General features: G+C 45.5%; 1 pseudogene; it reads right to left on the bottom strand.

Annotated features, from left to right (window-relative positions):
- Positions 1 to 4006: 4006 nt before the first annotated feature.
- Positions 4007 to 27529, bottom strand: LOC106580976 (serine/threonine-protein kinase DCLK1-like; annotated as a pseudogene).

The following is a 27529-nucleotide window of genomic DNA, read 5'->3' as shown; positions in this document are numbered from 1 at the left end:
GTGAATTGTCCATTCTTTCTAGCAGTCTGAACATAACTACTACTATGTTTTCCTAATAGTCTGGCATATAGAATAGAGAATGTATATGTATTTTACTTATAAACCTATGCACTAAAAGTTATCTCAAGAGTGGAAGCTCAACGTGCTGAAATGTTTATTGTGTTTCTTGTTGTTTTACTACTAACTTCTGGATCTGGTACAGATTATCCTATACTGCCATCTACTGACTGGATGTTGTTATTGCTGCTGCTGTGGCTGCTGTTTGTAAATCCCTGATTGTTCTACTGTACTCCCCCTGGAACGACGCAGCACAATGACCAGGCTCTCAGATTGAGGAAGTGATTTATTCACAGGTTTGGCTTGCTGATGACCACAGTTAAAGGGTTGCTTCTTCAGGAACAAAGACCATTCACTAACATCGTCAGGAACAAAGACCATTCACTAACATCGTCAGGAACAAAGACGTGCTACTGGTGATGAATCCCAATCAAATTGGCTTGAAATGTAGTCACTGAATCTTATATATTATCGGGTAAAAATGCATATTTTGCACAGTAACATACTTTCAATCAGTACCTTTTCTTTCTCTCACAACAGAAATTTGGTAACAAATGTCTTTTGGACAATTACATTCAACAGATAGATACAGTCAACTCACTGTCCTTCTCCCTCTAGACCTGCCAACTCACTGTGCTTCTCTCTCTTGACCTGTCAACTCACTGTCCTTCTCCCTCTAGACCTGTCAACTCACTGTCCTTCTCCCTCTAGACCTGTCAGCTCACTGTCCTTCTCTCTAGACCTGTCAACTCACTGTCCTTCTCCCTCTAGACCTGTCAACTCACTGTCCTTCTCCCTCTAGACCTGTCAACTCACTGTCCTTCTCCCTCTAGACCTGTCAACTCACTGTGCTTCTCTCTCTTGACCTGTCAACTCACTGTCCTTCTCCCTCTAGACCTGTCAACTCACTGTCCTTCTCCCTCTAGACCTGTCAGCTCACTGTCCTTCTCCCTCTAGACCTGTCAACTCACTGTCCTTCTCCCTCTAGACCTGTCAACTCACTGTCCTTCTCCCTCTAGACCTGTCAGCTCACTGTCCTTCTCTCTAGACCTGTCAACTCACTGTCCTTCTCTCTAGACCTGTCAACTCACTGTCCTTCTCCCTCTAGACCTGCCAACTCACTGTGCTTCTCTCTCTTGACCTGTCAGCTCACTGTCCTTCTCTCTAGACCTGTCAACTCACTGTCCTTCTCCCTCTAGACCTGCCAACTCACTGTCCTTCTCCCTCTTGACCTGTCAGCTCACTGTCCTTCTCTCTAGACCTGTCAACTCACTGTCCTTCTCTCTAGACCTGCCAACTCACTGTGCTTCTCTCTCTTGACCTGTCAGCTCACTGTCCTTCTCTCTTGACCTGTCAACTCACTGTCCTTCTCCCTCTAGACCTGCCAACTCACTGTCCTTCTCCCTCTAGACCTGTCAACTCACTGTCCTTCTCCCTCTAGACCTGTCAACTCACTGTCCTTCTCCCTCTAGACCTGTCAGCTCACTGTCCTTCTCCCTCTAGACCTGTCAACTCACTGTCCTTCTCCCTCTAGACCTGCCAACTCACTGTGCTTCTCTCTCTTGACCTGTCAGCTCACTGTCCTTCTCCCTCTAGACCTGTCAACTCACTGTCCTTCTCCCTCTAGACCTGTCAGCTCACTGTCCTTCTCCCTCTAGACCTGTCAGCTCACTGTCCTTCTCCCTCTAGACCTGTCAGCTCACTGTCCTTCTCCCTGAAGACCTGTCAACTCACTGTCCTTCTCTCTAGACCTGTCAACTCACTGTCCTTCTCCCTCTAGACCTGCCAACTCACTGTGCTTCTCTCTCTTGACCTGTCAGCTCACTGTCCTTCTCTCTCTAGACCTGCCAACTCACTGTCCTTCTCCCTGAAGACCTGTCAATTCACTGCGATTCTCTCTCTAGACCTGTCAACTCACTGTGCTTCTCTCTCTAGACCTGTCAACTCACTGTCCTTCTCTCTCTAGACCTGCCAACTCACTGTCCTTCTCCCTGAAGACCTGTCAATTCACTGCGATTCTCTCTCTAGACCTGTCAACTCACTGTGCTTCTCTCTCTAGACCTGTCAACTCACTGTTCTTCTCCCTCTAGACCTGTCAACTCACTGTGCTTCTCTCTCTAGACCTGTCAACTCACTGTCCTTCTCCCTCTAGACCTGTCAACTCACTGTCCTTCTCCCTCTAGACCTGCCAACTCACTGTGCTTCTCTCTCTAGACCTGTCAACTCACTGTCCTTCTCCCTCTAGACCTGTCAACTCACTGTGCTTCTCTCTCTAGACCTGCCAACTCACTGTGCTTCTCTCTCTAGACCTGTCAACTCACTGTGCTTCTCTCTCTAGACCTGCCAACTCACTGTTTTGTTCTAAACAGAATCATTATTATATCTGTTCCATTCCATTGTTTTGACCAGCAAAATAAAGTTCTGAACCGGTTTGAACCCCCAAAAAAGTAACAGTTTATATCGATCCTTTCTGTTCCTTTTTAAATCTCTGAAATCCTTTTTTTATTTTTATTTAGCTCGACATTAAATTACTTCACCAATCTGTGCAGATATAGCAGCTTGATATGGAGCGGGCAAGCCATAGTTGTTTACATGTATTAGACAGTAGAGCGTGAGATGCAACTGAAATTTTGCATGTTGGGAGAGAGTGAGAGAGGGTGGAGGAGGAGGCTTGCCTTGAAGCATTGGGCATCTTGTTATGACATGCATTATCTGAATTAGGACCAGATTCTGATGCTGGTTTTCGGTTCTGTTCCCTGAACCAGTTCCAACCCCTGGCTTACACACAGCAAGCTGAAAATTCAGGCGGCACTTAAAGCAGCTGCCATGACACCTCTGTTCTGACATACACACATACATGTACGGATTATTTATGGTTAACGATCGCTTTAAAAAGTCTATGTGCTGTCTAATGTTGGTAAGAGATCCAGAACCTAATTGCACTTGATCTATTGTGCTCAGGCCAGGAATTGTACTTTAACTAGGTAATTATTTCACTATCAACATATTGACATATTAACTGAAACAAGGCCATTTTTTTACCAAAATAAAAAGCCATGAAAATGTCCATTAATACTTTACCCAATACACAACCCTTTCCATAGTCCATTAAATGAGGACTTTTCATGAACTGGCACACTGGCTTAACAGTCATGGACAAAAATATATTCCATAAACCACTCCATATGGTATAGCAGAATGCCTGGATAGCTTCTAGCTCCCTTCTCTGGTCCTCTGTAGTGTGTAATATATTATATCTACAGCAGCACCAAGAACTGGAGAATAGCTCAACGCTAGATAGTTAGATAGATGACTGGGCAGGGACGCAGCCATGGGTGGGCCTGGGAGGGCATAGGCCCACCCATATGGGAGACTGGCCCACCCACTGGGGAGCAAGGCCCAGACAATCAGAATGAGTTTTTCCCTACAAAAGGGCTTTATTATAAACAGAAATACTCCTCAGTTTCATCAGCTGGTCTCAGATGATCCCGCAGGTGAAGAAGCCGCATGTGGAGGTCCTGGGCTGGCGTGGTTACATGTGGTCTGCGGCTGTGAGGCCGGTTGGACGTACTGCCAAATTCTCTAAAACGACATTGGAGGCATCTTATTGTAGAGAAATGAACATTCAATTATCTGGCAACAGCTCTGGTGGACATTCCTGCAGTCAGCATGCCAATTGCACGCTCCATCAACTTGAGCCATCTGTGGCATTGTGTTGTATGACAAAACTGCACATTTAGGAGTGGCCTTTTATTGTCCCCAGCACAAGGTGTGCCTGTATAATGATCATGCGGTTTAATCGGCTTCTTGATATGCCACACCTGTCAGGTGGATGGATTATCTTGGCAAAGGATAAATGTTCACTAACAGGGATGTAAACAAATTTGGCAACAACATTTTAGAGAAATAAGCTTTTTATGCGTATAGAAAACGTCTGTAATCTTTTATTTCAGCTCATGAAACATGGGACCAACACTTAACATGTGGCGTTTATATTTTTGTTCAGTATTCATACATTATATCTTCACATTACAGGTGTCATACAGCATGTCTTATTGAATGTTCTGAATCTGAGATTACATCTTTTCACTTGGAAGTGTTTTTCTACAGAATTAACTGAACAAGTTGTAATGAATTGGATGCTATATCACTTCACTGAAATAGATAACTGACTGGATGCATACATTTTCAAAATGAATAATAAATGTTTTTTAATTTATATAGCGCTTTTCAAGGACCCAAAGTCATTACTATTATCATTATTATTTTTCAAAATGTATGTTTAATCACAGAAATACTTAACATGCCCTATTCAGTGCGTATGAGGTCCTGTCAAGTTAAATGGAAGATTTTGATCTGTAGGTTTACGTAGCTGTTGTGTTAGCAGGTTGGTTGCCCTGCAGTACTCATCTCCCAACACCAGGGGACTTCAGCGGACGAGTAGTCAGTGTTTGCTGAAAAAAGGCTTAACTTCTGTATGTCTGTGTGGTGTCTTAGAAAAGATAAGCAGATACAGATTCTCTGCCTTAGTAACATCTCAGGGCCAGAGCAGAACCCATCCAGAATACACCTTTAACCTTGACCCTAACCTCTAACCTTTAACCCTAACTGATTTCTGTGTATGGCTCTGACCCCAGTGAATCTTACAATCTGACAATGTAGTCGGAATGGCAAATCAATGTTTAAGTAATTGGCAGGCATCTTGACGGACTGTCGTCGTGAATACAGGGACATGGGTTAGTGTTAGTACAGGGATACGTGCCCCCTGTCCTTCCTCGTTCTCTTTCCATCCTCCTCTCCCCTTTCTCTTCCCTCGGGGTCTAGAAGTCTAGAAGGGGGAGGTGGGGGAGCGGACGGTGTCAGCGGAGCTAGGGGAGGTGGGGGAGGGGCTGGGGGGAGTAATCGTCTGACTCTGAAGTGAAGTCAGCGGGAGAAAGGGCAGGGTTGTTGGAGCTGTGGGTGGAGCTTTGGCTGGCGCTAGTGGGGAAGCCAGTTGGTTGGGGATGGGGCTGGAGGCGGGGGCGGGGCTTCAATATCACATCCTGCTGGTGTCTTAGTCTGAAAACCTTCCGCTCCTTATCAAGAGGGGTGGTCTGAAAGGGAGAGAGGAGAGAGGGAAAGATGAGAGAGGAAGGAGAGAAGAGAGAAGGGGGAGCGAGAGGAGAGAGAAAGAGAACAAAGAGAGAGAGAGAGAGAGATAGGGGGAGAGAGGGGCAAAGAGAGAGAATCAGGAGCGAGGAGAGAGGCAGAGAAAGAGAGAAGAGGGAGAGAGGTAGAGAGAGGGAGATGAGGTAGAAGAGGACATGCATTAGATGTCAGAGTTACATGTGAAGAACCTAATGTTTTGGGCTGTACACATTCTGAACAGTCCTAAACACCTACACAGCCTTGGTGATGGTAGGTAACAACATCTCCACCCCGCTGATCCTCAACACTCAGCCCTCTCCTGTACTCCCTGTTCACCCATGACTGCATGGCCATGTATACCTCCAACTCAATCATCAAGGTTGCAGACGACACTACAGTGGTAGGCTTGATTACCAACAACGACGAGACAGCCTACAGGGAGGAGGTGAGGGCCCTCGGAGTGTGGTGTCAGGAAAATAACCTCACACTCAATGTCAACAAAACAAAGGAGATGATCGTGGACTTCAGGAAACAGCAGAGGGAGCAGCCCCCTATCCACATTGACGGGTCAGTAGTGGAGAGGGTGGAGAGTTTTAAGTTCCTCGGCGTACACATCACGGACAAACTGAAATGGTCCACCCACACAGACTGTGTGGTGAAGAAGGCGCAGCAGCACCTCTTCAACCTCAGGAGGCTGAAGAAATTCGGCTTGTCACCAAAAACACACAAACTTTTACAGATGCACAATCGAGAGCATCCTGTCGGGCTGTAACACCCCCTGGTACGGCAACTGCTCCGTCCACAACCGTAAGGCTCTCCAGAGGGTAGTGAGGTCTGCCCAACACATCACCGGGGGCAAACTACCTGCCCTCCAGGACACCTATACCACCTGATGTCACAGGAAGGCCAAAAAGATCATCAAGGACAACAACCACCCGAGCCACTGCCTGTTCACCCCGCTATCATCCAGAAGGCGAGGTCAGTACAGGTGCATCAAAGCGGGGACCGAGAGACTGAAAAACAGCTTTTGTCTCAAGGCCATCAGACTGTTAAACAGCGATCACTAACATAGAGTGGCTGCTGCCAACATACTGACTCAAATCTCAAGCCACTTTAATAATGAAAAATGTATGTAATAAATGTATCACTAGTCACTTTAAACAATGCCACTTTATATAATGTTTACATACCATACATTACACATCTCATATGTATATACTGTACTATATACCATCTACTGCATCTTGCCTATGCTTTTCGGCCATCGCTCATCCATATATTTATATGTACATATTCTTATTCATTCCTTTACACTTGTGTGTATAAGGTAGCTGTTGTGAAATTGTTAGATTAGATTACTGCATGGTCGGAACTAGAAGCACAAGCATTTCGCTACACTCGCATTAACATCTGCTAACCATGTGTATGTGAGAAATACATTTGATTTGATTTGAGTAAGAATGACTAAGATGGATCCTTACTGTGATAACAGACACTCCAGCAGTGGTGCTGCAGGCTTTAGGACCAGTGTTGAAGTGTTTCTTAATCTTCCCAGCGACAGACAGCTGCTGGTCGTTCACTAAACGGCCATCATCCTGGAACGCAAACAGAACCTGGTCAACACACACACACACACACACACACACACACACACACACACACACACACACACACACACACACACACACACACACACACACACACACACACACACACACACACACACACACACACACACACACACACACACACACACACACACACACACACAATATGTATGTTCTATGTACTAAGTTCTAGTTACTCACATTGACCCAGGGGTGATCCAGAACCAGCAGAGCTGTGTATCTCTGTTCCACCTTCACCTGCAGCATCCCTGTGATCAGCTCCTATCAATCAAACAACTTTTTATTTTTATTTTTTTTATTAACATTTTTTTGTCACTAAGTGAAGGGATTAAACCACAGACCAACCTTAGCAGTGACAGACACGTTGTCCCAGGACGGTGAAGGGAAGTCTAGTTGTCCCGTTAGAATCTGGTCCAACAGAATCTCCTGGTCCTCACTGCTCCTTGACAAAAACAACAGCAAGTCTCATGTCATTATCGTCTATCTGGGTATGCTGAAATATTATGGCCGGGATTCAATGCAAGGCGCGTTATAGCGCAACAGACTAAAACTGACTTTAAAAGGTGATTTACGCTTCAGCCAACATGAGAAGATTTTACTATGAATGTGATCTCCGCAAATGTCTGGGAAAATGCCTTTAAACAGCTTATTGTCGGTAGTCTAGTGCATTGAGCTAGAGAGTGCCTGGGATTGAATCCTGGCCTATGACAAATAAAACATAGAGCAGCACAGACCCACTGAAGGGTTATAATGGTATTGTCTAGCTAGGTATCATAGAGCAGCACAGACCCACTGAAGGGTTATAATGGTATTGTCTAGCTAGGTATCATAGAGCAGCACAGACCCACTGAAGGGTTATAATGGTATTGTCTAGGTAGGTATCATAGAGCAGCACAGACCCACTGAAGGGTTATAATGGTATTGTCTAGCTAGGTATCATAGAGCAGCACAGACCCACTGAAGGGTTATAATGGTATTGTCTAGCTAGGTATCATAGAGCAGCACAGACCCACTGAAGGGTTATAATGGTATTGTCTAGCTAGGTATCATAGAGCAGCACAGACCCACTGAAGGGTTATAATGGTATTGTCTAGCTAGGTATCATAGAGCAGCACAGACCCACTGAAGGGTTATAATGGTATTGTCTAGCTAGGTATCATAGAGCAGCACAGACCCACTGAAGGGTTATAATGGTATTGTCTAGCTAGGTATCATAGAGCAGCACAGACCCACTGAAGGGTTATAATGGTATTGTCTAGTTAGGTATCATAGAGCAGCACAGACCCACTGAAGGGTTATAATGGTATTGTCTAGGTAGGTATCATAGAGCAGCACAGACCCACTGAAGGGTTATAATGGTATTGTCTAGGTAGGTATCATAGAGCAGCACAGACCCACTGAAGGGTTATAATGGTATTGTCTAGGTAGGTATCATAGAGCAGCACAGACCCACTGAAGGGTTATAATGGTATTGTCTAGGTAGGTATCATAGAGCAGCACAGACCCACTGAAGGGTTATAATGGTATTGTCTAGCTAGGTATCATAGAGCAGCACAGACCCACTGAAGGGTTATAATGGTATTGTCTAGCTAGGTATCATAGAGCAGCACAGACCCACTGAAGGGTTATAATGGTATTGTCTAGCTAGGTATCATAGAGCAGCACAGACCCACTGAAGGGTTATAATGGTATTGTCTAGGTAGGTATCATAGAGCAGCACAGACCCACTGAAGGGAGGGTAGCCACACAGCAGGATGTATGTGATTACTCCAGCTGCCCAGATATCAACCTTCAGCCCGTACCTGCCAGGGGACAACACACACACACACACATACACACACACACCTGTCAGATGAGAATACACATGGCTGTTAGAGGACAACACACAAACCCTTGTCACACACCTGTCACACATAGACGTACCCTGTCTCAGCGATGATCTCAGGTGCTACATAGGTGGGGGTGCCACAGACCAGGTAGAGGAGTCCATCCACCAGGCTAGCCAAGCCAAAGTCTCCCAACTTCAGAGACTTACTACCATCCTGATGCTCATACACCTGGGACACACAGTGAAGCATAGGCCGGACTTTTAAAAGTAATTCATGGTTGAGTCGACATGTGTAGCGTTTACCATAAATGCGATCTTCCAGAACGTCAGGCATTTAAAAGGTGCATTGAATGGTGTGCCGCATTACATTATACCACACCTTGCATTGAAACCCGGCTATTTATAGTTTTACTCATTCAAGGGTTTTTCTTTATTTTTACTATGTTCTACATTGTATGTTAAACAAATTAAAATACATTTTATATGTGCGATTCTTCAAATAGCCACCCGTTGACTTGATGACAGCTTTGCACACTCTTGGCATTCTCCCAACTAGCTTCATGAGGTAGTCACCTGGAATGCAATTAAATTAACAGGTGTGCCTTTTTTAAAGTTAATTTGTGGAATTTCTTTCCTTGTCAATGCGTTTCAGCCAACTTGACCGTTGGGGGGGGGTATACAGAAGATATTTGGTAAAAGACCAAGTCCATATTATGTCAAGAACAGCTCAAATAAGCAAGGAGAAATGACAGTCCATCATTCATTTAAGACATGAAGGTCAGTTAATACGGAAACTAGAACTTTTAAAATTTCTTCAAATGCAGTCGCAAAAACCATCAAGCGCTATTATTATGAAACTGGCTCTCATGAGGTCCGCCCAGGAAAGGAAGACCCAGTGTTACCTCTACTGCAGAGTATAAGTTCATTAGAGTTACCAGTCTGCTTCACAGAGTTCAAGTAACAGACACATCTCAACATCAACTGTTCAGAGGAGACTATGAATCAGGCCTTCATGGTCGAATTGCTGCAAAGAAGGACACCATTAAGAAGAAGAGACTTGTTTGGGCCAAGAAACATGAGCAATGGACATTAGACCGGTGGAAATTTGTCCTTTGGTCTGGAGTCCAAATTGGAGATTTTTGGTTCATGTCTTTGTGAGATGCGGTGTGGGTGAGCGGATGATCTCCGCATGTGTATTTCCCACCGTAAAGCATGGAGGAGGAGGTGTTATGGTCTGGGGGTGCTTTGCTGGTGACACTGTGATTTATATAGAATTCAAGGCACACTTAACCAGCATGGCTACCACAGCATTCTGCAGCAAAAGGCCATCCCATCTGGTTTGGGCTTAGTGGGACTATCATTTGTTTTTCAACAGGACAATGAGCCAACACACCTCCAGGCTGCGTAAGGGCTATTTTACCAAGAAGGAGAGTGATGGAGTGCTGCATCAGATGACCTGGCATCCACAATCACCCGACCTCAACCAAATTGAGATGGTTTGGGATGAGTCGGACCGCAGAGTGAAGGAAAAGCAGCTAAGTGCTCAGTATATGTGGGAACTCCTTCAAGACCGTTGGAAAAGCATTCCAGGTGAAGCTGGTTGAGAGAATGCCAAGAGTGTGCAAAGCTGTCATCAAGGCAAAGGGTGGCTACAATGAAGAATCTCAAATATAACATATATTTTGATTTGTTTAACACTTTTTTGGTTACTACATGATTCCATATGTGTTTTTTCATAGTTTTGATGTCTTCACTATTATTCTACAATATAAAAATAAAGAAAAACCCTTGAATGAGTAGGTATTCTAAAACGTTTGACCGGTAGTGTATATACATAAATAAACAAACACACAAAAAGAACATGTACACACACACACTCACCAGCAGGTTCTCAGGTTTGATGTCTCTGTGTACGATGTTGAGGCTGTGCAGGTACTTGATGGCACTGGCCAGGTTATAAATCATCCCACTTGCATCTCTCTCTGTGTATTTATTAGAGGAGGTGATGGAATCAAATAGGTCACCCCCCTGTGGACCATACACACATTACACCTCACAACACGAAGAGTTGTAATGTACAGTGTTGACCTGCATGACTCCATCCATAACAGGGTGTAATCTATGAAACACCTGACCAGGTACAGCTCATCTTGACCAGCTTGTCCGAGTCTGGTGTAGCGGTCTAAGCTCCGGACCAATCAGCCGACTGTCTGTGCCCTTTCCTCTCTGTTTCCCTCTCTAAACCTGTCTCCAAATCTATTCTGTTCGTCTAACTGTTCTGTCAACTCACCTTGACCAGCTCCATGACCAGGTAGAGCTCGCTGTAGGTGTCCATTTCCTCGATCAGCAGGACAATGTTGGGATGTTTGACACGACGAAGGATGGACACCTCGTTCTGGATCATGTGTTCCTGGGGAATAACATCAAGGAACGGTCAAGTTACAGATGTTAATAGTAGCTTAATAGTACTGTAGTGCAGGTAATAATAATATAATACTACTACTACTACTACTACTATCAAACTACTGGAGACCCTGCAGTCATTTTCAATAGGGGGAGAAGACATGAGGAAACATTCAGTGACTTAACGGTCAGCTACTGTGAGCTGAGCTCGATAACCGATCGGAAGAGGTAGGGTCTCACTAGCTAGCTTTGACATCCTGCTGGATAGGCTATTAGCGAACGTGACATATTTCGAAGATACACCCACAAAAAGAGAGCTCTGCGATTCCCTAATACTCTGTATCTTTCGGTATAACTGGGCCGAGACAGGAGTAGTTCTCACCTTTCCCCGACATTTGACTTTGTTGATGATCTTCAGGGCGTATTCTCTGCCGGTACATCTCTCCACACACTCTCTGACCACAGCAAAGGTACCGTCACCTAAAGTCCTCCCCACCTTGTACCTCTCAGCGATGGACGGAGGGACGGAGGGACATTCATCACTCAGCAGGTTCAGCTCCGCTATCAAACCAGGCAAACAGGAGAGTTCGGTCATGTCTGCTACTGCACTCTCCATTCCACAGTCCCCAGATTAATAAGAGCTAGATTCAATCAGTATGGCGGAAGATCAGCGCTATAGCCCAATATAAATGTAAAAGTAATTTCCAATTGAGCCGACAAATGCAGCATTTACCATAAATTCAGTCTCCTCGAACGTGGGAACATTGCCTTTAAATATCAGTAACGCTATAGCGCTGAACTTCCGCGATAAGGATTGCATCTAGGCCTAAATCTCTGTACAATAGGCACCCTATCCCCTATACAGTGCACTACTTTTACTTACTTTGTTTACTGACTTTTTCTGCACTGGTCAAAACAGTTCACTATAAAGGGAATAGGCTGCAATTTGGGACACAACCAATGCCTTCTAGAGCATGCTCAATGGAAAAGCTGCCCTTAAACATGTATACAGTACGTCCTCTCAACTACCTTCACTTCCTGCTCCGTCTCCCTCATCCATGGAGCTACACACCTTGGTGGAGGCTAGAGACAGGGATGAGCCACTGTGTTGGGACCCCTGAGGCACGGAGAGATCATAAATGCTTTTTGAACACATGGATGTTGACAGTTTGGGCATCTATAGACTATCTATAGGGGACTATCTAAATGGGACTATATATAGGGGGCCATCTATGGGGGACTATATATAGGGGACTATGAATAGGGCACTATCAATAGGGGACTACATATAGGGGATTATATATAGGGGACTATATATAGGGGACTATATATAACTGAAAGATTGCGAGATCAAATCCCCGAGCTGACAATGTAAAAATCTGTTGTTCTGCCCCTGAACAAGGCAGTTAACCCACTATTCCTAGGCTGTCATTGTAAATAAGAATTTGTTCTTAACTGACTTGCCTAGTTAAATAAAGGTTAATAGGGAACTATATATATAGAGGACTAAATATAGGGAACGTCTATAGGGGACCATATAAATATAGGGAATGTCTATAGGTGACTATCTACAGGGGACCATCTATTGGAGGCTATGGACTCTGTTCAATCAGATCCATTTTAGCCGACATCCACATAGCTTTGTTTTGGCGGTGTCAGAGGTGAAACTGATTTAGAGCTGTGAAATCCACAAGCTCCTGGAATTATACCTAAAGCAAACATTGCCATTGGCTGCACAGAGTCGCATTAAGAGAAATCCCATGCAGCCTTGTTTACAAGTTCAAACACTGGAATGTGACATGTAATCTATACCTTGATTAGGCTGATAGAAATCCTCATTATTTTGTTTAATGATTTTCAAATTGTAGGCTATAGACTACACTTTCTCGTTCTGAACTTCTAATGGGAGTGGGACGGGTGTGACTTTGTGACAATGATCAAGAGCAGCAGCTCACCGATTTGACAGCTCCAATGCAGTTATACCTCCGACACCGCCCAAAACATTAGCTATGTGGTGTCAGCTATCGCCGGTTAACACTTGATCTGATTGAATCTAGGCCTATGTTAAAGTGTTGTGGTTATATTAGTAACGCATTGTGTGGTCCTACCCTGTGTCGTCGGAGGCTTGCAGGACTGGTAGGCGAGGGGCTGGGGGACTTCCCAGATCGAGGAGTCGACAGCTGACTGCCTACCGTCCCATTGGCTACAGTACAGACACAAGAGGTTAGAGGTTAGAGAAAAACACTCCTCACTCAGTTGGCTGCTGATAAGAAGGATAAATACATTGCTAAAAAAGTTGTTGATTCTGCAGATTAATTACTTATGCACGCACGCACAAAAACACATACACACTCACAGGGCCATACCTGAGCCTGAGCTTCGGCGTGAGCCTCCTCCTCTGGGTGAGCCTCCTCCTCTGGGAGAGCCTCCTCCTCTGGGTGAGCCTCCTCCTCTGGGTGAGCCTCCTCCTCTGGGTGAGTAGCGTCCCAGCAGAGAGGAGATCCGACCGTATGACGTCGACTTCACCACCCTACACTCTGGAGGGAGAGGACAGTCAGATACCACACAAACACGTAAAAATCTACAGTAGACACACACACTAATTACTCCAATGACATTCTAATTTAAATGTTATGGTACTGTTATTATAATTATCTCACCACTCTCATCTAAGAGGAAGTCATCTTGGTAGCGAAACTTCTCTGGACCACAGGCCATAAAGATGTCATCGTCACCAAAGAAGTCCTGAAGGCATGTCACCTGGAACAGACAGACAGCTAGACACTGTCAGTCACCTGGAACAAGGACACCACAAACAACTAGTCTTCACCCCCTCTCCTCACCAACTCTCCCCCTTCCTGCTATCACCCTCCCAGCCTCACCCTCTCCTCTCTCTCCACTCCCCACTTCTCCTACCTCCTCACCCCTCCCCCATATCCCTTCTCCTCTCTCCCTGATCCCCCCTCCCCACCTCCTTTCCTGCTCCCCGTCTTCACCCTCCCTGCCTTCTCCTCCTTCCTCCTCCCATACAGTCATATAGGCCTACAGCCTTAATGCATGTACAAGAAAATACTGACTCATAGCTACAACATTACCACTGGAATTAAATGCCTCCCACTCAGAGACAGGCTTTTCCAGAGACAGGTGGTTTCATAGACAGACTTTTTCAGAAACAAGCTACTGACAGACTATACAAGAAACAAGCTACTGACAGGCTGTAGGGTGGATAACAGCGTTGGCCATTAACCAAAAGGTTGCTGGTTCAAATCCCGGAGCAGACTAGCTGAAAAATCAGTTGATGTGCCCTTAAGCAAGTCACTTAAACCCAATTAAGAGTGTCTGCTAAATTACTTAAATCTAATGTTTTAAAGAAAGGCTATTGGCAGGCTGTTTCAGGCTACTGACAAGCTGTTTCAGAGAGAGGCTAGTATCTGTCTTAGATCTGTTCATTCATTATTGAGAGACATTAGACAGACTGCTACAGTATGTCAAGCAGGAATGTCCATTATCAGAGATGCGTGTGGAGGGGAGAGGGAATGTGTTCATATCAATAACATGTACAAGTAGTCATCAGGTTGAATATGATTACAGTAGCAATCAGTAACAGAATGTCAATGTAACTCTGCAGTAACACTAATCAATGTCTGAAATGAGCTTATAACCAGGATGTAAATCACACTGGGTGTTTATGAAGCACTGAGAAGTTCCAGCTGGCTGCTATATTACTACAACTGCATCCCAAATGGAAAGTAGTGCACTATATTGGGAATAGGGTGTCATTTGGGACATAGCCTGCAGCTGCAAGTGGAGGAGATGAATTATAAATGGCTTCAGATGGGAAGTCTGTCGCTCCATTACTGTTCTGTAGCAGCTCCCTAACCCACAGTTACTGTGGAGTCAGACACTTAGCAACACTACACTACATGAAGCAACGCACCATTCACCACTCTGCTGACACTACTCACGTTAGTCCAGTGTTCTCAGCTGCAAGTTGTTGTATTTTCACCTCAGACAGATCACATCAACAGGTCAACTTCACAGCTGATGTTCAGAAAACAAATGAGTGCAAGGCTGGGATTCAATCTGTATAACACTGTCAACAATTAGGTTTTTAAATGCTACATCACCATGCTTGCAGATATTGCATTTGTGGTAAACACTGTATATGTCGGCTCAATTAGAAATTGCCTTTAAATGGCACATTGTCGACAGCTGTTGCTTTACTGTGCAGTAATAGCACAGTAATAAGAAAGCAATAACACAGTTCTAACAGTAATTACACAACAGTATCATCTGACCTGTCCATCCATGTTAGGAGACGAGAGGTGCTGAAGCCAAACATCAACAGACAATAAGCCTCAGGCAACAGTGACATCTCTACCACAGCTGTGAGGCGCGGGCGCGTGTGTGTGTGTGGGGGTATACGTCCATGAGTTTGTGTTTGTCTGCCGATTGATTTCACAATCACCAATGAGAGGCCAAGTCAAGGTAAACAGGCACACAAACACATGCCAAACAGTGAAACACGAGTCAGATAGTTGCAGATCACATAGTTGCCAAGCCCAAACCTGATACCTACTGTATAGAATTGTACAGTGTAGCCCAACCCTGATACCCACTGTATAGAACTGTACTCTATAGCCCTACCATGTTACTAAATGTATAGAACTGTACTGTATGGTCCAACCCTGATACCCACTGAATAGAACTGTACTTTATAGCCCAACCCTGATACCCACTGTATAGAACTGTACACTATAGCCCAACCCTTATACCCACTCTATAGAACTGTACTCTATAGCCCTACCATGTTATTAAATGTATAGAACAGTACTGTGTAGCCCAACCCTGATACCCACTGTATAGAACTGTACTCTGTAGCCCAACCCTGATACCCACTGTATAGAACTGCACTCTTAGCCCGAACTTGTTTCTCACTGTTATGAACTGTACTGTATAGCCCAACACTTATACCCATCGTATAGAACTGTACTCTATAGCCCAACCCTGATACCCACTGTATAAAACTGTACTGTATGGTCCAACCCTGATACCCACAGTATAGAACTGTACTGTAAAGCCCAACCCTGATACCCACAGTATAAAACTGTACTGTATAGCCCAACCCTGATACCCAATGTATAGAACTGTACTCTATAGCCCAACCTTTTTAACCAATGTATAGAACTGTACTGAACGGTCCAACCCTGATACCCACTGTATTGAACTGTGCTCTATAGCCAAACCCTGCTACCCACTGCATAGAACTGCACTCTATAGCCCAACCCTGAATCCCAATGTATAGAACTGTACTTTGTAGCCCAACCCTGATACCCACTGTATAGAACTGTACTGTATAGCCCAACCCTGATACCCACTGAATAGAACTGTACTGTGTAGCCCAACCCTGATACCCACTGTATAGAACTGTACTCTATAGCCCAACCCTGTTACCCACTGTATAGAACTGTACTGTATAGCCCAACCCTGATACCCAATGTATAGAACTGTACTGAACGGTCCAACCCTGATACCCACTGTATTGAACTGTGCTCTATAGCCAAACCCTGTTACCCACTGCATAGAACTGTACTGTATAGCCCAACCCTGATACCCACTGAATAGAACTGTACTCTATAGCCAAACCCTGATACCCACTGAATAGAACTGTACTCTATAGCCAAACCCTGTAACCTACTTTATAGAACTGTACTTTATAGCCCAACCCTGAATCCCAATGTATAGAACTGTACTGTGTAGCCCAACCCTGATACCCACTGTATAGAACTGCACTCTATAGCCCAACCCTGATACCCACTGAATAGAACTGTACTGTATTGCCCAACCCTGTTACCCACTGTATAGAACTGTACTGTATAGCCCAACCCTGTTACCCACTGTATAGAACTGTACTGTGCAGCCCAACCCTGATATCCATTGTATAGAACTGTACTGTGTAGCCCAACCCTGATACCCACTGTATAGAACTGCACTCTATAGCCCAACCCTGATACCCACTGAATATAACTGTACTGTATTGCCCAACCCTGTTACCCACTGTATAGAACTGTACTGTATAGCCCAACCCTGTTACCCACTGTATAGAACTGTACTGTGCAGCCCAACCCTGATATCCATTGTATAGAACTGTACTGTATAGCCCAACCCTGATACCCACTGTATAGAACTGTACTGTATAGCCCAACCCTGTTACCCACTGTATAGAACTGTACTGTATAGCCCAACCCTGATATTTTTAATTCTTTTAACATTTATTTAACTAGGCAAGTCAGTTAAGAGCCTAATCTTTCCAAGATGGCATAGCAGTCAGACGTCCTTTGTCCTCCTCTTGTCGTGTCCCGTATATATATATATTTACATATTTTCTTCGCATATCTTTTTATATATTTTTTTCTAAAAACTCAACCTCAAAACATTCTCCTGCAACCCACCTCACCAATTAAAAAAAAAAGTATTATTTATCTCAAATCTGAAATCCACAACATGAAGCTAGCCAGAGGTTAGCCAGAGGTTGGCCAGTTCACTGGCTAACGTTGGAGTTCAGCTAGCCATGGTTGGCGGTCATCAGCTATCCCTTAGCTTGAAAAGCTATCGCCAGTTTTGTACAGCGCGACTCAGACCAGAGCATACTGGACCTATTTTCTCTCCATATCCCTGGATTTCTACCGCAGGCTCTGGACATTTACACCTGGATCTTGCAGCTAGCTAGCTGCTACCCGAGTGACTATTGGCTAACGTCGGTCCCGGAGCTAACATCAATTATTCCGGAGCTAGCCAGCTGAAGAGTTCCATCAGCCACTCCTGGGCTACAATCACCTATCCGGACCCGTTTTACTGCCGATGCGGAGCCCCATCGGGCCTTCACGACTGGACTACCGACGTTATCTGCCCGAGGGAGTTATCCAACTGTCCCCTCCGTCGCGACGTAACCTGAACGCCCATCTGCGCCCGCTAATCGTTAGCTGTCTTATCGGCTGCTAACTGAATAGGTCTATCGAACAATTTTCTTGGGCCACTACAACTATAACTATTTTGCAATTTGGACACGGAACCCCACTAATCTACAGACGGAAATGCACGAGGTGGCTAAAAACAGACATCCCTCCATCTTCTGCCAGCTTGCTACCTATGGCCCGGCTAGCTGTCTGAATGTCACTGGACCCTTAAGATCACTCGGCTAAGCATGCCTCTCCTTAATGTCAATATGCCTTGTCCATTGCTGTTCTGGTTAGTGTTTATTGGCTTATTTCACTGTAGAGCCTCTAGCCCTGCTCATTATACCTTATACAACCTTTCAGTTCCACCACCCACACATGCTATGACATCTTCTGGTTTCAATGATGTTTCTAGAGACAATATCTCTCTTATTATCACTCAATGCCTAGGTTTACCTCCACTGTATTCACATCCTACCATACCTTTGTCTGTACATTATACCTTGAAGCTATTTTATCGCCCCCAGAAACCTGCTCCTTTTACTCTCTATTCCGGACGTCATAGACGACCAATTCTCATAGCTTTTAGCCGTACCCTTATCCTACTCCTCCTCTGTTCCTCTGGTAATGTAGAGGTGAATCCAGGCCCTGCAGTACCTAGCTCCACTCCTATTCCCCAGGCGCTCTCTTTTGATGACTTCTGTAACCGTAATAGCCTTGGTTTCATGCATGTTAACATTAGAAGCCTCCTCCCTAAGTTTGTTTTATTCACTGCTTTAGCACACTCTGCCAACCCGGATGTCCTAGCCGTGTCTGAATCCTGGCTTAGGAAGTCCACCAAAAACTCTGAAATCTTCATCCCTAACTACAACATTTTTAGACAAGATAGAACGGCCAAAGGGGGCGGTGTTGCAATCTACTGCAGAGATAGCCTGCAGAGTTCTGTCCTACTATCCAGGTCTGTACCCAAACAATTTGAACTTCTACTTTTAAAAATCCATCTCTCTAAAAACAAGTCTCTCACCGTTGCCGCCTGCTATAGACCACCCTCTGCCCCCAGCTGTGCTCTGGACACCATATGTGAACTGATTGCCCCCCATCTATCTTCAGAGCTCGTGCTGCTAGGTGACCTAAACTGGGACATGCTTAACACCCCAGCCATCCTACAATCTAAGCTTGATGCCCTCAATCTCACACAAATTATCAATGAACCTACCAGGTACCACCCCAAAGCCGTAAACACGGGCACCCTCATAGATATCATCCTAACCAACTTGCCCTCTAAATACACCTCTGCTGTTTTCAACCGAGATCTCAGCGATCACTGCCTCATTGCCTGCATCCGTAATGGGTCAGCGGTCAAATGACCTCCACTCATCACTGTTAAACGCTCCCTGAAACATTTCAGCGAGCAAGCCTTTCTAATCGACCTAGCCCAGGTATCCTGGAAGGATATTGACCTCATCCCGTCAGTAGAGGATGGCTGGTTATTTTTTTAAATGCCTTCCTCTCCATCTTAAATAAGCATGCCCCATTCAAGAAATTTAGAACCAGGAACAGATATAGCCCTTGGTTCTCTCCAGACCTGACTGCCCTTAACCAACACCAAAAAAATCCTGTGGCATTCTGCATTAGCATCGAACAGCCCCCGTGATATGCAACTTTTCAAGGAAGTTAGAAACCAATATACACAGGCAGTTAGAAAAGCCAAGGCTAGCTTTTTCAAGCAGAAATTTGCTTCCTGCAACACAAACTCAAAAAAGTTCTGGGACACTGTAAAGTTCATGGAGAATAAGAACACCTCCTCCCAGCTGCCCACTGCACTGAGGATAGGAAACTCTGTCACCAACCGATAAATCCACTATAATTGAAAATTTCAATAAGCATTTTTCTACGGCTGGCCATTTTTTCCACCTGGCTACCCCTACCGCGGTCAACAGCACTGCACCCCCCACAGCTACTCGCCCAAGCCTTCCCCATTTCTCCTTCTCCCAAATCCAGTCAGCTGATGTTCAGAAAGAGCTGCAAAATCTGGACCCATACAAATCAGCCGGGCTAGACAATCTGGACCCTTTCTTTCTAAAATGATCTGTCGAAATTGTTGCAACCCCTATTACTAGCCTGTTCAACCTCTCTTTCATGTCGTCTGAGATTCGCAAAGATTGGAAAGCAGCTGCTGTCATCCCCCTCTTCAAAGGAGGGGACACTCTTGACCCAAACTGCTACAGACCTATATCTATCCTACCCTGCCTTTCTAAGGTCTTCGAAAGCCAAGTCAACAAACAGATTACCGACCATTTCAAATCCCACCGCACCTTCTCCGCTATGCAATCTGGTTTCAGAGCTGGTCATAGGTGCACCTCAGCCACGCTCAAGGTCCTAAACGATATCGTAACCGCCACCGATAAGAAACAATACTATGCTGCCGTATTCATTGACCTGGCCAAGGCTTTCGACTCTGTCAATCACCACATCCTCATCGGCAGACTCAATAGCCTTGGTTTCTCAAATGATTGCCTCGCCTGGTTCACCAACTACTTCTCTGATAGAGTTCAATGTGTCAAATCGGATGGACTGTTGTCCGGGCCTCTGGTAGTCTCTATGGGGGTGCCACAGGGTTCAAATCTTGGGCCAACTCTTTTCTCTGTATACATCAATGATGTCGCTCTTGCTGCTGGTGAGTCTCTGATCCACCTCTACGCATACGACACCATTCTGTATACCTCTGGCCCTTCTTTGGACACTGTGTTAACAACCCTCCAGACGAGCTTCAATGCCATACAACTCTCCTTCCGTGGCCTCCAACTGCTCCTAAATACAAGTAAAACTAAATGCATGCTCTTCAATCGATCGCTGCCTGCACCTGCCCGCCCGTCCAGCATCACTACTCTGGACGGTTCTGACCTAGAATATGTGGACAACTACAAATACCTAGGTGTCTGGTTAGACTGTAAGCTCTCCTTCCAGACTCACATTAAACATCTCCAATCCAAAGTTAAATCTAGAATTGGCTTCCTATTTCACAACATAGCATCCTTCACTCATGCTGCCAAACATACCCCTCGTAAAATTGACCATCCTATCGATCCTCGACTTCGGCGATGTCATTTACAAAATAGCCTCCAATACCCTACTCAATAAACTGGATGCAGTCTATCACAGTGCCATCCGTTTTGTCACCAAAGCCCCATATACTACCCACCACTGCGACCTGTACGCTCTCGTTGGCTGGCCCTCGCTTCATACTCGTCGCCAAACCCACTGTCTCCAGGTCATCTACAAGACCCTGCTAGGTAAAGTCCCCCCTTTTCGCCGCTCACTGGTCACCATAGCAGCACCCACCTGTAGCACGCGCTCCTGCAGGTATATCTCTCTGGTCACCCCCAAAGCCAATTCCTCCTTTAGCCGTCTCTCCTTCCAGTTCTCTGCTGCCAATGACTGGAACGAACTACAAAAATCTCTGAAACTGGAAACACTTATCTCCCTCACTAGCTTTAAGCACCAGCTGTCAGAGCAGCTCACAGATCACTGCACCTGTACATAGCCCATCTATAATTTAGCCCAAACACCTACTGTATTTATTCATTTAGCTCCTTTGCACCCCATTATTTATATTTCTACTTTGCACTTTCTTCCACTACAAATCTACCATTCCAGTGTTTTACTTGCTATATTGTATTTACTTTGCCACCATGGCCTTTTTTGCCTTTACCTCCCTTATCTCACCTCATTTGCTCACATTGTATATAGACTTATTTTTCTACTGTATTATTGACTGTATGTTTGTTTTACTCCATGTGTAACTCTGTGTTGTTGTATGTGTCGAACTGCTTTGCTTTATCTTGGCCAGGTCGCAATTGTAAATGAGAACTTGTTCTCAACTTGCCTACCTGGTTAAATAAAGGTGAAATAAATAAATAAATAAATAAAGAACAAATTCTTATTTTCAATGACGGCCTAGGAACAGTGGGTTAAGTGCCTTGTTCAGGGGCAGAACGTCAGATTTGTACCTTATCAGCTCGGGGATTCGATCTTGCAACCTTTCGGTTATTAGTCCAACGCTCTAACCACTAGGCTACGCTGTATAGCCCAACCCTGACACCCAATGTATAGAACTGTACTGTATAGCCCAACCCTGATATCCACTGTATAGAACTGTATTGTATAGCCCAAATCCGTTACCATATAGAACTGTACTGTATAGCCCAACCCTGATACCCATTGTATAGAACTGTACTGTATAGCCAACCCTGTTACCCACTGTATAGAACTGTACTGTATAGCCCAACCCTGATACCCACTGTATAGAACTGTACTGTATAGCCCAACCCTGCTACCCACTGTATAGAACTGTATTGTATAGCCCAAACCCGTTACTTACCATATAGAACTGTACTTTATAGCCCAAACCTGTTACCCACTGTATAGAACTGTACTGTATAGCCCAACCCTGAAATCCATTAGTTTCACTTAGTAGCACAGAGAGCATATTAGCCTCATAAATCATCAACTGGAGAAACAATGATATTGAACCGGAAGTGTGTGACTGGAGAACTCTTGTCAATACTTTCTAATTCTACCATCATTATTTAATGAGACAGTGAAGTTAAACTGAACCGGATGAACAGGGTGAACCGCAGACACTACAGATGAATCCCTGAATGCATTTAATCTGCATGATATTGATGATGGAATATACAGCTACTATCTCCGGTCATATCTGGGCCATAGAGTACCCTGCACCATGCTCTAGCCTTCCTTGATAGCACTGACATACACACTGTTCTGCAACACTGAGCCACACAGACAACATTCCCACTGCACCACTCTGCCGCAGAGGCTGTTCCTTAGCAACCAGCCCAGGCAACCAGATCACCATAGAAACGGTCCAGGAGAGAAAAAAGAAAAACTACATCAGAGTTTCTTTGATAGAACCAATATAAAAGAGGAGAGACTGACTATTAATAGGCCTATCACAACTAAACATCATGATTCCCAACTCTACTTGCCTCTGAATCACTTCTCCTTTTTACTCTCTCTAGTAATCCTGTATTCAGGACTCTGTATTAAAGGTCTGTGTTCATGGGATTTAAACCATATAGTCATCTGGTCATAAAGGCTATACTTCAAAAATATTTAAAGGTCATTCATTGTGAAAATGTCTCAGTGAAACTGTGCTCCTGAAACGCCTACTGACTGGGTTAATAAAGGATGATAACACAGCAGACTGAGTCCCAGAAACCTACCTCTAATTGCCTTATAGCCCATCCCTCTGAGTCTGTGGGGAAAGTTAAGCCTGAGAACCAGGCAGTAAATTCACTAGTACAACCGTAATTCATAACCTACCAGCTTCCCGTCCACGGTGTACAGTCTCTTGACGACCCCAGAGTCCAGCTTGATGGCGTCTGTGATGTCAGAGAGAACCTGTTCAAAGGAGTGGGCAGTCTTCTTGTTGAGGAGGATGCGGATGGCCTTACGAGGCTTCACCCCGCTGCGGATGATGGTGACCAGTTTGGGCCGAATGAAGTCCTTACTCTCCCTGGTCTCCGGGGCCCCAGCCTTGGCACTGCCCAGGGATGGGGGGCCATGTGCAGAGGCAGCCGCAGCTGTCTTCACCCCAACTGACCAGTTGGGGTTGACATTCTTAGTGTAGTCCAGCTTCTTGTATGACTCTATGGAGCCACACACATAGCTCTCTCCTGCAGGTAGGAGACAGAGACAGAGATAGGCCTACATGGTCACAGCAACCATAGACTCACATCACTGAATGCACCACATAATGACACAGCTATGACATTTAGATTATAGAGTTTACAGACCTATTGGAAATATACTATATGCCTACTACATAGGCCTACTGGAGCAGGTCACTCATTGTACAGTGGGAAACCTAGAAAAATGCACAACTTATTTTGTTCTCAGACTTCTACTGTCCCAACACTTAGGGTTAGCTGCTCAATACTGTCCCCTCCCTTAGGGTTAGCTGCTCAATACTGTCCCCTCCCTTAGGGTTAGCTGCTCAATACTGTCCCCTCCCTTAGGGTTAGCTGCTCAATACCGTCCCATCCCTTAGGGTTAGCTGCTCAATACCGTCCCATCCCTTTAGGGTTAGCTGCTCAATACTGTCCCATCCCTTAGGGTTAGCTGCTCAATACTGTCCCATCCCTTAGGGTTAGCTGCTCAATACCGTCCCATCCCTTAGGGTTAGCTGCTCAATACCGTCCCATCCCTTTAGGGTTAGCTGCTCAATACTGTCCCATCCCTTAGGGTTAGCTGCTCAATACTGTCCCATCCCTTAGGGTTAGCTGCTCAATACTGTCCCATTCCTTTAGGGTTAGCTGCTCAATACTGTCCCATCCCTTAGGGTTAGCTGCTCAATACTGTCCCATCCCTTAGGGTTAGCTGCTCAATACCGTCCCATCCCTTAGGGTTAGCTGCTCAATACTGTACCGTCGCTTAGGGTTAGCTGCTCAATACTGTCCCATCCTTTAGGGTTAGCTGCTCAATACCGTCCCATCCCTTAGGGTTAGCTGCTCAATACTGTCCCATCCCTTAGGGTTAGCTGCTCAATACTGTACCATCACTTAGGGTTAGCTGCTCAATACTGTCCCATCCCTTTAGGGTTAGCTGCTCAATACCGTCCCATCCCTTAGAGTTAGCTGCTCAATACCGTCCCATCCCTTAGGGTTAGCTGCTCAATACTGTACCGTCGCTTAGGGTTAGCTGCTCAATACTGTCCCATCCTTTAGGGTTAGCTGCTCAATACTGTCCCATCCCTTAGGGTTAGCTGCTCAATACCGTCCCATCCCTTAGGGTTAGCTGCTCAATACTGTCCCATCCCTTTAGGGTTAGCTGCTCAATACTGTCCCATCCCTTAGGGTTAGCTGCTCAATACTGTCCCATCCCTTAGGGTTAGCTGCTCAATACCGTCCCATCCCTTAGGGTTAGCTGCTCAATACTGTACCGTCGCTTAGGGTTAGCTGCTCAATACTGTCCCATCCTTTAGGGTTAGCTGCTCAATACCGTCCCATCCCTTAGGGTTAGCTGCTCAATACTGTCCCATCCCTTAGGGTTAGGTGCTCAATACTGTACCATCACTTAGGGTTAGCTGCTCAATACTGTCCCATCCCTTTAGGGTTAGCTGCTCAATACTGTCCCATCCCTTAGAGTTAGCTGCTCAATACTGTCCCCTCCCTTAGAGTTAGCTGCTCAATACCGTCCCATCCCTTAGGGTTAGCTGCTCAATACTGTACCATCGCTTAGGGTTAGCTGCTCAATACCGTCCCATCCCTTAGGTTTAGCTGCTCAATACTGTACCATCGCTTAAGGTTAGCTGCTCAATACTGTCCCATCCTTTAGGGTTAGCTGCTCAATACTGTCCCATCCCTTAGGGTTAGCTGCTCAATACCGTCCCATCCCTTAGGGTTAGCTGCTCAATACTGTCCCATCCCTTTAGGGTTAGCTGCTCAATACTGTCCCATCCCTTAGGGTTAGCTGCTCAATACTGTCCCATCCCTTAGGGTTAGCTGCTCAATACCGTCCCATCCCTTAGGGTTAGCTGCTCAATACTGTACCGTCGCTTAGGGTTAGCTGCTCAATACTGTCCCATCCTTTAGGGTTAGCTGCTCAATACCGTCCCATCCCTTAGGGTTAGCTGCTCAATACTGTCCCATCCCTTAGGGTTAGCTGCTCAATACTGTACCATCACTTAGGGTTAGCTGCTCAATACTGTCCCATCCCTTTAGGGTTAGCTGCTCAATACTGTCCCATCCCTTAGAGTTAGCTGCTCAATACTGTCCCCTCCCTTAGAGTTAGCTGCTCAATACCGTCCCATCCCTTAGGGTTAGCTGCTCAATACTGTACCGTCGCTTAGGGTTAGCTGCTCAATACTGTCCCATCCTTTAGGGTTAGCTGCTCAATACTGTCCCATCCCTTAGGGTTAGCTGTTCAATACCGTCCCATCCCTTAGGGTTAGCTGCTCAATACCGTCCCATCCCTTAGGGTTAGCTGCTCAATACTGTACCATCGCTTAGGGTTAGCTGCTCAATACCGTCCCATCCCTTAGGTTTAGCTGCTCAATACTGTACCATCGCTTAAGGTTAGCTGCTCAATACTGTCCCATCCCTTAGGCTTAGCTTCTCAATACTGTCTCATACCATCCCTTAGGGTTAGCTGCTGAATACTGTCTCATCCCAACCCTTAGGGTTAGCTGCTCAATACTGTCTCATCCCAACCCTTAGGGTAGGGTTAAGGTTAAGGGTTAGCTTACCTTCCTCCAGCTGCTCCATGCCGGATATTCTCTTGGTCCCGTCGATAGAGTAGATGGTCCGGACCCCCTGGGGCAGGTTCACATTATCTGACAGGGAGCGGGTCAGATCGGCCAACAGGGCGTCTATAGACCGGAACCTGTCCTGGGAAATAGCGTAGACAATCCCTTTGAAGTAGCGGTCTCCATTGCGATAAAAGCGGACCTTCTTGGCCTTCTTCTCCGAGGCTAGAGACTGCAGTGTCCGGGTCCTGTACAGACTACAGTGGGCGCTGTGAGTGGGGCTCGGCAGCCCGTTGTTCCTGGAGCCTCTGCGGGTGTTTCTCTGGGCTTTCTCCCGTTCGTCAAAGTGCTCCAGCTCCATGACTGTTGTGATGTTACACAGAAAGAGACAAATCAGGGAGGGGAAGATTATAGATGAGAACATTTAAACCTCAAGCAACTTATTTTCCTTTGCAGAATAAATAAGTCATCCTTTAGTTTTAGTTGAATGTCATATAGGCCTACTGGAGAGAGTAGAATCAATTGGATTTCTGCATGAACTCTGTGGTCGTGACCGACATTCAGTGGTGCTGAAAGGACAGCGCCGCAGGTGCGGATCTCCTAGCAGCTAGCAAGTCTGACAGGTAGTCTATAGCGGTGGCAGTAGTCAGATTGAACTCCGCGGTGCTGAACGGATGGTGCTGCTAGCTAGCCAGATAGAATTCTCCTGCTTGTGGGCAGTTTGTCACATACTGAATATTAGCTCTTTCTGAGGCACATAAACGTCTGATTGGAGGCTATAGCACGCTCACACATGTCATGCTCTTTAGTTTCGTCCACCGCCCAATTAGCACTGTGATTCTAATCAAATGTAACGTTTGTTTTGATCATATTAATTTTTGACAACATAACCCCAGCTGTTGTTAAATGACACATTATGGCATATTAAAACATGTTTTGGGCAAATAACTACTTACCTTTAATTGAAGTCGGATGCAGTCAACCGTGTCAGTGTTTAGCAATTGCATATATCAGCTTTCCAATAGGCTGTGTCAGTGCTGATATGTGTAGTATGATGGCCCGCCTGAGCGGCAGAAGAAGCATCCGCCCCTTTGCTGCTCTGTGATTGAGCAAGTGTGAGCAGCACGAGCTGCAGCTGGTGTCTGTCTCGAGCAGTGATTTCCATTTGGCCGTCACTCATTGACATGCAGGCCTTCCAAGGGAAGCACCAAGCATCTCACCTCGCTAACACGCTCCCTTCTCTCTCATATTCTCTCCACCC

This window comes from Salmo salar, chromosome ssa20, assembly GCF_905237065.1.
Source record: "Salmo salar chromosome ssa20, Ssal_v3.1, whole genome shotgun sequence".
Classification (NCBI taxonomy): domain Eukaryota; kingdom Metazoa; phylum Chordata; class Actinopteri; order Salmoniformes; family Salmonidae; genus Salmo; species Salmo salar.
This window is presented reverse-complemented; position numbering and strand designations above follow the sequence as displayed.